Raw genomic sequence first — 16,086 nt, forward strand, 5'->3', positions numbered from 1 at the left:
TCCGCGTTCCAATGCAGGGGACGCAGGTTCGATCCCTGGTCAGGGAACTAAGATCCCACATGCGATGCAAATACTGAGCACGAGTGCTCTAGAGCCCACGTGCCACAACTAGAGGGAAGCCCGCATGCCGCAGAGAAGAGCCTGTGCACTGCAATTAAGAGCCGACACAGCCAAATAAATAAATAAAATTCTTTTTAAAATGTCACATCTTATTAGTGACAAAATGAGGGTTTTTTAAAGCCCCACGCCTACTGATGCCCCGTTGGCCAGCTGACCTCTCCCTAATAATAACAGCTGCCACTTACCAGATAATTACAATGTGCCAGGTGCTGTACTGAGAGTTTTACATATGTGATCTCACTTAATCTCACCACAATCCTATGAGGAAAGCATTTTGTAAATAAGGAATCCAGGATTCAAACCCAAGTCTGTCTGATGCCGAAGTCTTTTGTTTCAACCACTACACTAAGCCTCTCTCCTTTCCATTCATTCATTCATTCATCAAATACTCGCTAAGCAAGGATAATGTGTCAGGTACTGTCTCAGCCCTAGAGATACTAGTGATGAAGACAGACAAGGTCCCTACCCTTATGGCTCTTATGGTAACAAGTAAAAAATAAGCACTTCAGATATGACTGATAAGTGTTGGGGAGGAAAACAGTACTGTGATAAGAACTACAGAGGCGACATTATGCTACCTACCAGTCATAGATGAAAACACTGACTATGTAAAAGACTACCACCTCATGTCCATTAGCATGTCTACTACGAAAAAAAAATAACAAGCACTGGTAAGGATGTGGAGAAACTGGAACGCTTGTGCACTGTTGGTGAGAATGTAAAATGAAAGTAAATTTAATCTTAGACAGTGAAATGACTAAAGATTCTGAATCCTTCAAAGATAAAAGGTATTTGAAATAATATATTCTGAAAGGCAGACAAACCACAGTCCTCTCTCTAGTATGATACTAATTTTAGCACAGGCATAAGTAGAAACAGTTTTAATCAGAAAAATGTGTCAATGAGCATAACAGATCTTTCCAAATTAAAATAAACTATCAAGATTACACATGTATGCAATTCCAACACCCACTTCTTTTTTCCTCATTCTCATACTCCTGTTAACTTTCTTTCATTCAGTGCCTCTGATATCTCAGCACAGAGACAAACTCTGATGACTGTACAGGTACAGGTAGTTCATTAAGCTCTCTTACTGGACTCAGATTGCTGCTGTGGGAACTGCCTGCTCTTAAGTTTCTGGGCTATTATCAGATACAGGCAACTCTTAATCTCCCTGGCTTCCTTCCTAGGGAACTGTGCCAACAAAAGGTGGAGAAAAGACCTAGGTCCACAGTTATCTAAAGTACTGTGCTTTTCACCATTATGGAATCTGAGTTGCATGTTACTTACCTTCACAGTAGAATGTACCATCAATCTTTGTTTTATTTATTAAACCCACTTGGTACAGATCTTATATTAGATACACAGAGAGAAAATGGTACAGCTGTCACCCCCCACCCCCAATGAACTATAACGTTAATAGGAAGAAAAGATCTTGGTGAAAAAAAGAAATGCTAAGTAAAAAAAGAGAAATGAGGGAATTCCCTGACAGTCCAGTGGTTAGGACTCGGCGCTTCCACTGCAGGGGGAAAGGGTTCGATCCCTGGTAGGGGAACTAAGATCCTGCATGCCACATGGTGAGGCCCCCCCCCCCAAAAAAAAGAGAGACCCAAATAAGAGGGTACCATGGGGAGAGGAGAGTCTGAAAACAAGTTTGAGATTGTATTAATCAAGGAAAGTTGTTTTGTAAAGGAGTTAAGCCTTAGGCTAACTTTTAAAATGGGCAAGGACATAGTTTAGGGAAGGGGAGGAGGAAGGCTATTTGGAGAATTCAGAGCAGCTGGATCAAAGTCAGGAAAGGAACAATTATCAGTAGAGAATGATAACCAGTGCTTTTTAAAGTTCTGGTTGAAAAACCACGTAATAACTCTGCTTGGTGACCTATAAAAGTACACAGCCATAACCAAATTTGATGAAGACAACATACAGCTGCAGACTCACTATAAGACCAAGAAGCAGCTTGGTCCTAACAACACAATTAAGTCAGTCCCCTCCTCCCTCACAGACTCTGACTAGAAAAGAAATCTGCCATTTCTACAGCTATAACTGAATGACATTCTGAAATGTTTTGCTTCCTCTCATCTGAGAAGTTACTATGTAAAGAGTCTGTTATTAAGCCTATGCTATTTTTCCACAGATAGCAGACTGTAAATGCTCAAGACAAAGAAATAGTAGCTGAAACATTCTAAGCAAGAAGAGCTTACCAAGCCTCTGCTTTTATAAGTCAAATGTAATTTTCATATATATATATATATATATATATATATATAATCAACTGACAGTTAGCAAGTACTTTATTTGGTCAGGGTTTTACATGTGGTAGATGCTCAGTAACTATGTGAATGAATGAATGGACTGATTTGTACTCAAGGTACTAGGGCCAGGAGAAACCAAATAATTAACTCCATAAAAATGACTGGAGTCAGAAAACTGCAGGATAAAGGATGGGATATTTTCTTGCAAGGGAGCTGCAACATTCATTGAACAGAATCTGAAGACCTATTACAGGCCAGGCCCTCCTGCAGTGTATGCACGAGTGGGGGTATAGATCGGCTGTTAGAAACTGGCTGACCTCAACCAAATTTGGCATGCACACATCTTTTGTCTAATCCAGAGTGCTGACCCGTACAGTGTTTTTTAAAATCAACTCTGAGGTATAATTTACTCACAATAAAATGCACACATTTCAAGTGTACATTTTCAAGGAGTTCAATGAGTTCTGACAAATGTACACTATTGTGTAGTCACCACGCCAAATCAAGAAAAAAACATGCCCATCATCCCTCATGTCCTTTTTCAGTCAATCTCCATACACCCCCACCCCAGCCAACCACGGACCTAATTTCTATTACTATAAATTAGTTTTGCCTATTCTAAAACTTCAGTATAAATGAAACCATACAGTAAGTTCTCTTCTGTGTCTCACTTTCACTCAACATGTTTCTGAGATTCATTCACATTGCTGCATGTATCGATAATTCACTGTTTATCTATTCACCTGCTGATGACGGCATCTGGGTTGTTTCCAGTTTTTTGGCTATTATGAATAAAGCTACCATGAACATTGATGTGGTTTTCTTGTGCATATGTTTTCGTTTCTCTTAGATAATAAACACCAAAGAGGAGGATGGAGAGACTTTAGGAGAGACTGACCAATTGTTTTCCAAAGTGGCTATACCATTTCACACTGCTACCAGCAACATACATTAATTCTAGTTGTTTCAAATCCTCACCGATAGTTGGAATTGTCTTTTTTTTTTAATTTTTAGCTATTCTTGTGGGTATGAAGTAGTATCTCATTGTGGTTTTAATTTGTACTTCCTGGTAACTAATGATGTGGAGCACCTTTTCATATGCTTTTAGGCATTCAAATATATTTTCTTCTGTGAAGGGTCTATACAAACTTCTGCTCATTTTTAACTGGGCCATTTGTCATATTACTGAATTTTAAAGTGTTTCACATATTCTGGATTTAAGTCATATATATGTGTGCGTATGTGTGTGTGTGTATATATATCTATATCTATATATAGATATATAGATAGTATGTGTGTTTGTAAATGTTTCCTCCTAGCCTGTGGCTTACCTTTTCATTTCTTACAGTATATTTTGTAGAAAAGAAAGTTTTACTTTTGATATGGTCTGATTTATCAATTTTTTCTTCTATGGTTGGTTCAGGCTTTCTGGGTCCTAAAAAAATCTCTGTCTACCTCAAGGCCACAAAGATCTTCTCTTATAATTTTGTCTATAAATTTTATGGCTTTAGTTTGTATGTTCAGGTCTACGAGCCACTTCAAATTAACTTTTCTGTATAGTCTGAGACAGGGATTAAGACTCATTACTTTACACGCAAACATCCATCAACTGTTCCAGCAACATTTCTTGAAAAGACTATCCTTTCCCCTCCTGAATTATGTTTTAGCCTTTGCTAAAAAACCAATTGATCATATGTGTCCCCTTCAGGACTCTATTGTGGTCGATGCTCAATATGTTTTTTCTACACCAACATCACAGTGTCTTTATTACTCTAGCTTTATAATAAGTCTTGAAATCAAGTAATTTAATTCCTCTAAGTTTGTTCTTCCACTTCTAAGTTGTTTGGCTATTGTAAATGCTTTGCAATTCCACATACCTTTTAGATTCAGCACATCAATTTCCACAAAAAAAGCCTGTGGGGATTTAGATTGTAAACACACTGAATCTTTAGATTATTTGGGGCAAAGTGGACTGTTTAACAACACTGGGTCTTTCAAACTGCGATCACTGTACACATCTACTTATTTAGGTCTTCTTTAATTTTTCTCAGCAATGTTTTGTGATTTTCAATGTAAAAGTTTTTTATGTATTTCAGTAAATTTATTCCTAAGTATAGAAATCTTTTAAATTCAAATTGGTTGTCAACATTTTAAAATAGAGAAAATTCACAATTAAAAAAAAATCCAGATTTCTGGCTTCCCTTGGAAAAAATCAGAAGATCAGCAATTCTGGGCCAATACTCCCACATGTCAGCAATATATCAAAATTGAGTAGTGGCTGCCCTCTCTAGACAGGGCACGTTCTCTCCAACTGCTACAGTTCCTACCACTCCTTATTAAAAAACCCTGACCTACCCAATTCCATTCATGTAAGTTATCTGCTTGGAGCCTACATACAGTGAAAGGCTTAGGGAAAGAGGAACAGTGATATGATTAAATTTGCATTTGAAACTTTGGCTTCACTGTGGAGAAAGAGTCAGGGGGAAGGCTGGAAGCAGGAAAATTAGCTAAGAATTTATTGAAGAGGCCCTGGAAAGAGCATGGCTTGGACTAGCTGGAGTGGCTTTAGTAGAAGAAATGAGAAGTTGACAAATGAGATAATATTTATGGAGTGATTATTAATAGAAACTGATGATGGAATGGATGTAAGGACAGAAGGAAATGTCAAAGATGACCCTTCCGATTTCTGGCTTATGTAACTAGGTGAACAGAAGCGCCATTTACAGAAATGGGGGACACTGGAGCAAGAACAACTCTGACAAGAGGAAATGAAAGTTAAAAGTTCAGTCTGAGGGCTTTCCTGGTGGCAAAGTGGTTGAGAGTCCGCCTGCCAATGCAGGGGACACGGGTTCGTGCCCCGGTCCGGGAAGATCCCACATGCCGCGGAGCAGCTAGGCCCGTGAGCCATGGCCGCTGAGCCTGCGCGTCCGGAGCCTGTGCGCAACGGGAGAGGCCACAACAGTGAGAGGCCCGCATACCACCAAAAAAAAAAAAAAAAAAAAGTTCAGTCTGAAATGTAAATTTGAGGTGTCTGTGAGACATCCAAGTAGAAGTGGCAAAGTGATTTGTGTTCAAAAAAAGATAGAGATACACATTTGGGAATCATTGGCGTGCAACTGGTGGTTAAAGCTATGGGATTAGATGGGATCTCCTACAGAGAGAGACAATAAGAGGGTTTGAGCCAGAGTCCTGAGAAAATCCCACACTCAGGCCAGGATGAAAAACAGCCAGCAAAAGAGACTGAGAAAGAATGGCAGGAGAGGTAGAAGGAAGGGATAAGGTATTAAATGAAAAACTAGGAGAATCATGTCATACCAAGAATATAAAATGGTTCAAGAAAGAAAGTGATCAACTATGTTAAATACCACTTGGGAGGAAAAACAGGAATGAAAATATCCATTCCTTCATTCAGTAATTCATTCAAAAAATATTTAAGCACCTACTACATGCCAAGTATTGATGGTGCTGAGGACACAACAATAAACAAAACAAAGTACCTGCCCTTGCAGAGACTATCATCTAGTGGGAGGAGACAGCAAATAAATACATGTCAAGGGGTGATTAATCCTGTGGAGAAAGTGAAGCAGGATAAGGGAAATACGGAATGCCTGGGATTGGGGAGTAAAGTGGCTTTTTTAAATATGATGGTCTAATAATGTAATATCTGAGCAAAGATCTGAAAAAAGTGAGGAAGTAAACCATGTGAAGATCCAAGGATAGAGTATTTCAGGCAGAGGGAACAGCAAACACAGAAACCTGGTACAACCCAATAACAGCAAGGAATCCAGTGAGGTTGCGGTACAGTAAGCAAGGAGGAGAGTGGAAGACCATGGAATTGACTCTGGAGAGCAAATCATAAGCTCTATGATCTACTTTCAGGAAATAAGTTCAGGACACTGTCCTTTAAGTCAAGGGAGGACAGGTTAAGAAGAGGAGGTGAGTCACTTTCATTCATTCAAGTATTTACTGAGCATCTATTATATGCCATGCCAAGCACTATGCTGCATGCTGGGAATACAGCCAGGAATAGACAGACTTGGGCCTTAGCCTCATGAAGCTTATGAGAAGAAAAACATAAAATAATTACATAATTATTTAGCTGCAATTGTGGCTAGTGCTACAAAAGAAAAATTCTGGGTGCTATGAAAGTTAACATGAATTAAACGTCCATTATGTGCTAAATGCTTTACATGTAACTTTATTTACCCCCCACATCTACCCTATGAGGAAGGAGAGATTCAGAAAGATTAATTCCCTCACCCAAGATCACAGAGCCAATGAGCAGTAGAGTCACGATTGAAAACAGGTGCGTTCAACTCTAAAACTCATCAATACTATCTCCAAAGAGCAGGGAAAATCTACTCTTCTTTTTAAAAATAAAACAAAAAGAGTGGCCAGAAAAAGTAGAAACAATCATGCAGGTAAAGTCTTGAGAATTCCTGCTCTAGAAAGAGCTTTCTAAGCTCACTTGATGAAGGTGAATTTTGGAGCGTATTCAAAAATCCCTTAACACTCTCCAAATAGAACAAAAGGTTACACTATAATTAACTCAGTTTTATTTAGGCACCCAAAAGGTTATTAAACATGTTGAAAGCAAAATGTCATGAATAGCTTATCCAAATTGTACAAGTCATGTCCAGTTTTCACACATACTGTTTCTGCTAGGTTCACCTTCAGAATCAGCTTACAGGTAAAAGCCAAAAGCGGGGAGGGGGGTGTCAATTATGCTACAGTGACTGATTTAGGAAAATGATTAAATAAATAATTGTTTGACACGAGGTACCCAAAGATTCAGGATATCACACAAATGAACCATACCATCCTATGAACTTCTACTAAGTAAAGGAAATATTTAAATTTAATTTCAAATCACTAGCCTATGATCTCATTATATTCTTGACTGCCTATTATTCCCATTCCAGGACCACACACCCCAACCCCAGAAAAAAAAAAAAAAAAATCTGAACAGAAAGGAAATATCAGCAAGATAATGTGAAATGATCACTGACTCTATAAAACAGAATTTAAGGGACTTCCCTGGAGGCACAGTGGTTAAGACTCCACGCTCCCAATGCAGCGGGCCCGAGTTCGATACCTGGTCAGAGAACTAGATCCCACATGCATGCCGCAACTAGGAGTTCACATGCTGCAACTAAGACCCAGCACAACCAAATAAATAAATATTTTTTTAAAAAAGAAGAATTTAAAATACCATGAAATCTTTGCCTTCACTGTCATGACCTCAGGGCATTAACCTGGAATGTTAGAATTAAAGAATGTACAGCTCCTGAATGGAAGCTTTAGTTCAAGTGATTGTTCATAGAAAGTGATTATAACATGTATCAAGAATAAGAAAGAAAATGATCCTAACTTTTCATTTCAAAATTGTTTCCCCATCTCTACCTTTTTAAAAAAAAGCCAAGACATATGTGGCAAATTTTAAAAGACTTTAAAGATATACATCATATAACAAAATATAAAATCAACAATAAAGCCAGTTTCAACCACGATAACACAACTCTTAATCTGCAACATGGCGTGTCCTAAAGTATGAGGAAAAGACAGATTTCCAAGTTCCTGTAAATTTTGTGGTAGTGAAAATATGTACAAATTAACCACCATTAAGAGACTCCGGCATAACTTACACCATTTACAGTTACAAAGATACTGAAACACTGACGAAAAATTTTAATTTGGATATTTTGGTAGGCCCTTATTTAGTAAGCATTTTAACGTGCAACTTAAAATGTGAAGTCACTATTACAGCTTTCCATTTCAGGAATGGCAGCAAGATACATATAAGGAATTATTTTTTATCTTTTTTTTAAATAAATTTATTTATGTATTTTTGGCTGCGTTGGATCTTCATTGCTGTGCGGGCTTTCTCTAGTTGCATCCAGCAGGGGCTACTCTTTTGTTGCGGTGCGCGGGCTTCTCATTGCGGTGGCTTCTCTTGTTGCAGAGCACGGGCTCTAGGCGCGGGGGCTTCAGTAGTTGTGGTGCGTGGGCTCAGCAGCCGTGGCTCGTGGGCTCTAGAGCGCAGGCTCAGTAGTTGTGGCGCATGGGCTTCACTGCTCCGCAGCATGTGGGATCCTCCTGGACCAGGGCTCAAACCCGCGTCCCTTGCATTTGCAGGCGGACCCTCAACCACTGTGTGACCAGGGAAGTCCCCATATAAGGAATATTACAGAGAATATTTTGAGAGCTATAACACCTTGATCACTACCATAAAAAATTCCCACTGTACTGACGTTTTCACTAGCTATGCAAAATAAAGTGAACAGGAACAAACATTTACTGGAGGCAAAGTTAGGCACTTCAAACATATTATGATAGGGAGTCACCATTTTTTTTTTTTTACCATCTTTTAATTCACAGAGAGACCTGGTTCATATCCTGACTGTGATCTTCCTAAATTAATTCATCTCTCCAAGCTTCTCTAACCTCATCTGCAAAATGGTGCTATTAGGAGCTTCCCTGGTGGCGCAGTGGTTGAGAGTCCGCCTGCCAATGCAGGGGACACGGGTTCGTGCCCGGGTCCAGGAAGATCCCACATGCCGCAGAGCGGCTAGGCCCGTGAGCCATGGCCACTGAGCCTGCGCATCCTGAGCCTGTGCTCTGCAACGGGAGAGGCCACAACAGTGAGAGGCCCGCGTACTGGGGGGGAAAAAAAATGGTGCTATTATTACTTATTTCACAGAGCTGGTGCGAGCATTAATGAGGTAACACAATGACTAACAAAGCATATGCCACTGTTACTCCCTTTTACATTTCTCCATACTCCTAATAACAACCTCATGTTGTAAGAATTTTTAACTCCACTTTACAGATAAGGAAATCAAGTCACATAAGGTTAAGCAGTGAGTCTAAGGCTACACAGCTGATAATTGTCAGTACCTAGCTCTGCTCACGCCCTTACAACTTGACATGTTACCTCACTAATTATTTTACTCTCTCATACTAGGAAGTTTAGAATTTTTTTTCAAATTATACTCATGATACTTAAAATTTTGATACCAAAACAAAGACTTTTCAGCAAACCAAACTGACCCATAATTCCCACAATTTCAGAGGTCAAAAACCTGAAAACAGCCACCTATCTTCAAATTCAGTAACAGAGGATACACTACGGATTTCCAAATGAACTACCCAAATTACTCGTTACTGGCACTCATTTATACAGGAAATGATTTCTAAATGCACATTAGCAAGAGTGAGTGAAGAAGCAAATGAACCAGACATACCACAAAAGTAAAAATATGGTATCCGAAGAAAATAAAAAGAAATTTTTGGGACTTCCCTGGTGGCGCACTGGTTAAGAATCCTCCTGCCAATGCAGGGGACACAGGTTCGAGCCCTGGCCCGGGAAGATCCCACATGCCACAGAGCAACTAAGACTGTGTGCCACAACTACTGAGCTTGTGCTCTAGAACCCACGAGCCACAACTACTGAGCCCTCATGCCACAACTACTGAAGCCCATGCGCCTAGAGCCCGTGCTCTACAACAACAGAAGCCACCGCAATGAGAAGCCCGCGCAATGCAACGAAGAGTAGCCCCCCACTCACTGCAACCACAGAAAGCCCGCGCACACCAACGAAGACACAACGCGGCCAAAAAAAAAAAAAAATTAAAATTAATTTTTTTTTAAAACTTAAAAACAGAAATTTTCACAACACTCAGTCTTCCTAGGATTCTGCAGACCTTTTATTACTGCTATGTGAGTTGGTCTTAAACAAAGGGTGAGGAAGTAGTCCAGGCTCAGCCACTAGATGGTTGTGGAACCTCAAACCATTTCTCAGTGCCTCCGTTCAACTAAACAATGAGAACTGGACTTGAGTCAGTAAAACCGCAGAACTGAAGGCAACTTAAGCAATTAGCTCCACCCAAGACACCCTGGCAGTTCACCCAATTTCTTCTTCAACACCTGCAGCAACATGGAGTTCAATTATCTTCCCTCTCCATAGAAGTGATATAGTTAATGTTTTTAAGAATTCTGCAGATTCCTTTGTGACTCAGTCACAAAAGTTCTCATTCTAGGTATTTTTGCTATGGCGCCTAGTTCCACCTATAAGCTCTTCTGAAGCATATGCAACTTTAGGGACTGCTTCTGGCTAAACCCATTCTGCAGATAGAGGGCCCAGGAATTTACAGGGACAATAAGAGGGTATAAGATACCCTTAACAGGAAACTTGCACCTTCTGAGGTCTTGTTTTAACTGTGGAGTTCAACTAATAAAACCGCTGCTTCACTCTAATTGGAGAAATAAAATTTATCTGGATGTAGATATCTGAACTGGAAAAACTGATGCTGAAGCAGCAATGACTGACATTTAAATGCCTCCTTCTCAATACTCACGTCATTTTACATTCATTCATCTCTCCCTCCAACCTCACTCCCCCATGTCAGTTCTACGCTACTGCCAAAAAATGATGATGATGCATGTAAAGCTGTTCCAAGAACCTGGCATATTTTTAACTTTTTTAATCCTCATAGCAGCAATATAAAGCAGGCACCATTTTTATCCCCATTTTACAGTTAGTGAGTCACTGAGAAGATAAAGTAGCAAAAGTATCACAGTCACACACCCAAGGTCATGGAGCTAGCAAGTGGTGGAGCCGGGATTCAAACCCAGACAGTCTGGTTCTAGTATTCATTCTCTTAACTACTTACACTCCGTAACTGCTTGTCTATCACCCTGATAAGTTACTGTTCTCTTCAACATCAGAAAAATGACTCCACCTTCACCTGACACATAAAGATCAAACATTTGTCCTTAGTGTCAATGCTGGCCTAGACTACTTAAAACATTTCATGTGGCCCTAATTCAGTGTCCATTTCTACAAATTACCCTACCATGCGGAAGGCACACAGTAAACACACAAAAAGTATCTGTGAATATCTGTTAAAAGAATTAAATCTTCCCCAATTCCCTTATCATCCCAAAAGTGATCTTTCCCTCCTCTGAGTCCTCCCCTCCCCTCCCGCAGCACATTGCACTTTCTTTCAACACTTAGCTTTTTCTATGCTTCCCGCTGTGGTAGCCAGCCTCCAGGCTGGCCCCCAACGCTCCTCACCTCCTAGCAGTCACATCCTTGTGTAGTCCTTTCCTGCAGTGTGTGACCTACAGAATGCTGGAGAAAGGATTGTATGTAATTTCTGAAGCTAAGTCATAAAAGACAGCATAGCTTGGTCTCTTGGATTACTTGCTCAGAGGGAAGCCAGCGGCCATGCCATGAGCGCAAGCAAGGAGCTCTGCGGAGGGGCCCACATGGAGAGAAGCTGAGACTTCCCCCAACAGCCGGTACCAACTTGCCAGCCATATGATTAGCCTCCTTGGAAGAGGATCTGCCAGCCTCAGTCAAGCCTCTGGATGACGGCAATCCCAGCTGACATATTACTGCAATCTCTAAAGAGACCCTGAGCCTAAAACCACTCAGCCAAACTGCTCCTGAACTCTTGAATCACAGAACCTGTGAGAGGTAATAAATGTTTATTGCCATGTTAAACACTATCTTTTGGGGTAATTATTACATATGTAGGCAACAGACAGCAGTAGATAGCTAATAGCAGATACCTACTCTCTAAAACTGTAAGCTCCTTCAGAGTAGACAGTTTCCTTGATTCTCAAAACTCCATTAAGCCTTAGAAATAAACAGTGCCTATATCTGTTGAATTGTGTCAGCAGACTATTCCCTTTGTCTGCTGTTCCTTTTCTTCCAAAATGTATCCATTTATAAACTATTCCCTTTGCCTCAAGCACTTCATCTGTACTCCATCAATGTCTTCCCTCTTCCCTTTCAAAGACTTTCTGAAATAAACTTCTGAGCACCTGCTATGTCCCAAAACTGCTCTTGAAGCTGGGAAAAGAAGAATCGAACATCCTTGCCCTTATGGAGCTTACAGTCAGGATATGCCCTTGCCGTGGTGGTCTCTCTAAATACAATACAACCATCTTCATTAATATGACTTCAAAATTCTAGTTTTCCCCGTGTAAAAATTAAGTATTCAAAAACTTTTACCCCTTTCATCATCTATTTATTATTTATTTATTTATTTATTTATTTATGTTTTGGCTGCTGCACATGGGTTTTCTCTAGTTGTGGCGAGTGGGGGCTACTCTTCGTTGTGGTGTGCGGGCTTCTCATTGCGGTGCGCGGGCTTCTCATTGAGGTGGCTTCTCTTGTTGCGGAGCACGGCTTCTAGACACACGGCTCAGTAGTTGTGGCACGTGGGATCAGTAGTTGTGGCTCACGGGCTCTAGAGCGCAGGCTCAGTAGTTGTGGCACAGGGGCTTAGTTGCTCTGCAGCATGTGGGATCTTCCAGGACTAGGGCTCGAACCCATGTCATTGGCCATATGTCTGCATATGCTTTTCTTTTACATTTAAATAAATATTTAAGCTGCAGCTTCAAGAAAAGTCCACACCTGTTTAACTACTTTGTAAAGTGCCACACATAGGATCTGTATATCTCAATGTCCTCCATTTTCACTGAATGTTTTCATGGGCCACAGTTCTTAGGAAATATCACATTTATAAGGGTAAAATAAATATCATTTGATAAAAACAGCCTTTATTTATTATATAAGCCCTAGCAACTCTAAATCAAATATGAGGACTTCCCTGATGGGGCAGTGGTTAAGAATCCGCCTTTCAACGCAGAGGACACAGGTTCAAGCCCTGTGGTCCGGGATGATCCCACATGCCGCAGAGGAACTAAGCCCGCGAGCCACAACTACTGAGTGCACATGCCACACAACTACTGAAGCCCGCGCTCCTAGAGCCCGCGCATGGCAACAAAGAGTGGCCCCCACTCGCCACAACTAGAAAAGGCCCGCATGCAGCAACGAAGACCCAAAACTCATCTAACCCAAAACTCAATCAATTAATCAAATATGAAACATTTATTTCACAGAAAGCAATCTGTAACACAAGCAGTAAAATGATATACGTGGGTGGAACTTTCTCACCTCATTGCATATTTAGTATTTCTACAAAACAGAGTCTTAAAAGAAAAAGCACTTACTACACTTTAAAGTCAGGGATTCAAGTCCTGGCTCTGTCACTAATGTGTAACCTTAGACAAATTATTTAACTACCCTGACCCTCAGTTTCTATATCCTAAAGTGGAGGTAAAATCTACCTCTTAGGGTTATTGTGAGGACTAAGCAATGCATTAAAAGCTTAGCTTGATGCCTGTAACATAGTGGGCATCAAGAAACGTCCATTTCTTTCCCCTTCTCTAGGGTTTGTACCCATGGTCCAAAGAGTTGTCAGGAAATCTTTTCAAGCTCAATGACTTCTGTTTGGTATGATCTTCCTCTCCTTTGTCTAATGAGTTAAGATTCAGCTCAAAGGCCATCTTCTCCTTGAAGTCCAAAGGAAAAGTTCCTTTGACTCTCCCATACAGTTCTGGGTTTGTACTTGGAGTTTATGTCAGTGTGTTACAATTATCTGTCACTTTCTTACCCTCCCACTAGACTGTGAGCTCCTCATGAGCAGGGAACATAGAGCACACTCATTTTCATAATCTCAGCTTTTAGAAAAACACCTGGCACATTACAGGCATGAAACAAAAATTTATTGAATTAATGAATGAATGAAGTCATTACTTAAGCAATACCCATAACCACTACTGGGTGACTGAATTTTATGCTTTTGCCCTTTATGGGCCGAGATGCTGTTCTGTACTTCTTTTGAATCCCTTCCTCATAGCTCTTGACAGAGCACTCAGGACATGGAAAGTCTGCAATAAATACTTTTGGATTATGGGATACATATTAGTCTTCCATCTCACATGATTTCACTCTAAATAAAAAATTTATCCTAATGGATGTGACTTTTGGAAGCCTTTTTAAACAGGGGCTCTTCTTAACAGTTACTGGCAAAGAACTGAAGCAAATGCTACAACTACATTACAGCCAGTTTTTCTTTGCACATGTTTCTGAAAAAGCAGTAATGGTTTGCTTCTTTCTAAATCATTTCATTAAGAAACTAAGTATCATAAAGCCCTTTGATTCGCTGTGAAAAATGCCAACAACACTAGGCAAAACTTAGTTTAGTAACTTTCAGCCAAAGGTTCCCCACCCTGCAGTCATAGGGCTGTGGGCCAGCTGGCTGTACCACCTCAACCCCGGGAGGTGGCTGTTTTTCAACAGTAAAACCGCATAAGTAAAATGTGGAGTTTTGGGGGGTCTTCTAAAGTAAGACACATAAATGTAACTTCTTATTGAAAATAAAGATTCTATTACAGGCTTTGACTTCAGCTGGAAAAGACCTTGAAAAGAGCTCAAAAACTGTCAACTTGGCATTTCAGACATCTTATGGATTTTAAAGTGTGTAAAAATACATGAAGCTGGGTGTAATTTCATTACCACAGTTAAGTGACGTATTTCACATTCCTGTCTGCACACATTTCACGCCAAGTATAGGTTGGTAAGCAGTTAACTGGCCACCAAACTGCCCTTTAGTTATGCTGCATAACAGGGAGAAAACAGAAATCCTGACACAGCCAAGTTGGGCTGGTGCTTACACACACACGCTGGTCTATCATGGTTTTCAACATAATAAAATCAAACATTTCTTGGGCCTTTACAAGGGGCCAAGCGCTGTGTCAAACAATTTATGTGAATTATTTCATTTAATACTCACAACGACCCCCGATGACAGATACTACTATTATCCCCAATTTTCAGATGAGGAAACTGAGGCCCCAAATTACACAGCTAGCAATTGGCAGGTTTGAGAGTCTGACTCAGAAACTCCAACCCTGCCTACTACAGCGGATCAATGCTCTTGCATTACCCCCAGGGTAGGGACTGTAATCAAGGCATCCTGACAGACACTTCATTAGAGGGAAAAGTTTCAAATCTGTCAGATTCCTTACACCTGGCAGCATTCAGGTTGCTACACAGGCATCAACAAGTCCAGGTGAGACTGCCTTGCCTGGGAATCCTGGGATTGCACATGGATTCTGAAGGTTTGCACAAGATCCCGGAGAAAGCACCCTACACCCAGTCCCTGCAGTCACGAAACGCCCGGGATGCGGCGGGGGCGGGAACCTCCGTGCCTCCCCACCTGCGAGGCCCGCGCGGCGGCGCACAGGTGCACCGCCGCGCCCCGCGCCGCCCGCCCCGGCTCTGCGACCCCGGCCCGGAGGAGCGGAGCGGCGACGGGGAGGGGGCCGGGCCGCGAGGCCGGCCCTGCCGGACCCCCCGGAGGGCGCGCGAGCAGCGGGGTCGCCAGGAGAAAGGATGGTCCGGGCGGGGCGGGGCCGCGGTGGGGGAGGGGTCCCCTGCCCGGACTCTCACTCACCGCCTTGCTCTCCTCCCGGCCCGGGCTCTGCGGCGGTCCCCGCTCCGGCTCTCACCGCGCGCGTCTTCTCCCAAGGCTCAGCGTCCAACTGGGACGCGCGGAGCTGCGGAGAAGTCGGCGCGAGCGGAGGGCGTGCAGTGAGCGGAGCTGAGAGGGTGGGAAGGATGGGACAGTCGCTCTCGCCGCCGCCGCGGACACCACAGACACGGCAGCGGCCGGCTCCTCTCAGCCACGGAAGCTGCGGGCCCTCCCACCACACCCGCCTCCCGCCCCCCACAACGCCCGCTGGAGAACTGACAGCAGCGCTGGCCAATCAGAGGCCTCGTGGAGGCCGGGACCCGCGGACTAAGGGGAAGGCGGGGGGACAAGAGGGATACGAGGCTGGCGAGGATGGCGGC

At 42.0% G+C, this 16,086-nt stretch overlaps 1 protein-coding gene across 2 annotated transcripts in view; it reads right to left on the bottom strand.

The window, feature by feature from the left end:
• MRTFA (myocardin related transcription factor A) overlaps positions 1-15,802 on the bottom strand; it is a 195,819-nt gene extending 180,017 nt beyond the window's left edge. The window contains exon 1 of one of the 2 annotated variants that reach the window (XM_089920040.1): positions 15,689-15,802. The gene's annotated coding sequence lies outside the window, so the exon portion shown is untranslated. The remainder of the gene's footprint in view (positions 1-15,688) is intronic. The other variant, XM_089920035.1, reaches the window with a different exon arrangement.
• Between the last annotated feature and the right edge of the window lie 284 nt (positions 15,803-16,086).

The sequence above is a fragment of the Delphinapterus leucas genome, chromosome 11, assembly GCF_059928025.1.
Source record: "Delphinapterus leucas isolate spDelLeu-1000000601 "Yukka" chromosome 11, BTC_Dleu_Yukka2, whole genome shotgun sequence".
NCBI classification, from domain to species: Eukaryota; Metazoa; Chordata; class Mammalia; order Artiodactyla; family Monodontidae; genus Delphinapterus; species Delphinapterus leucas.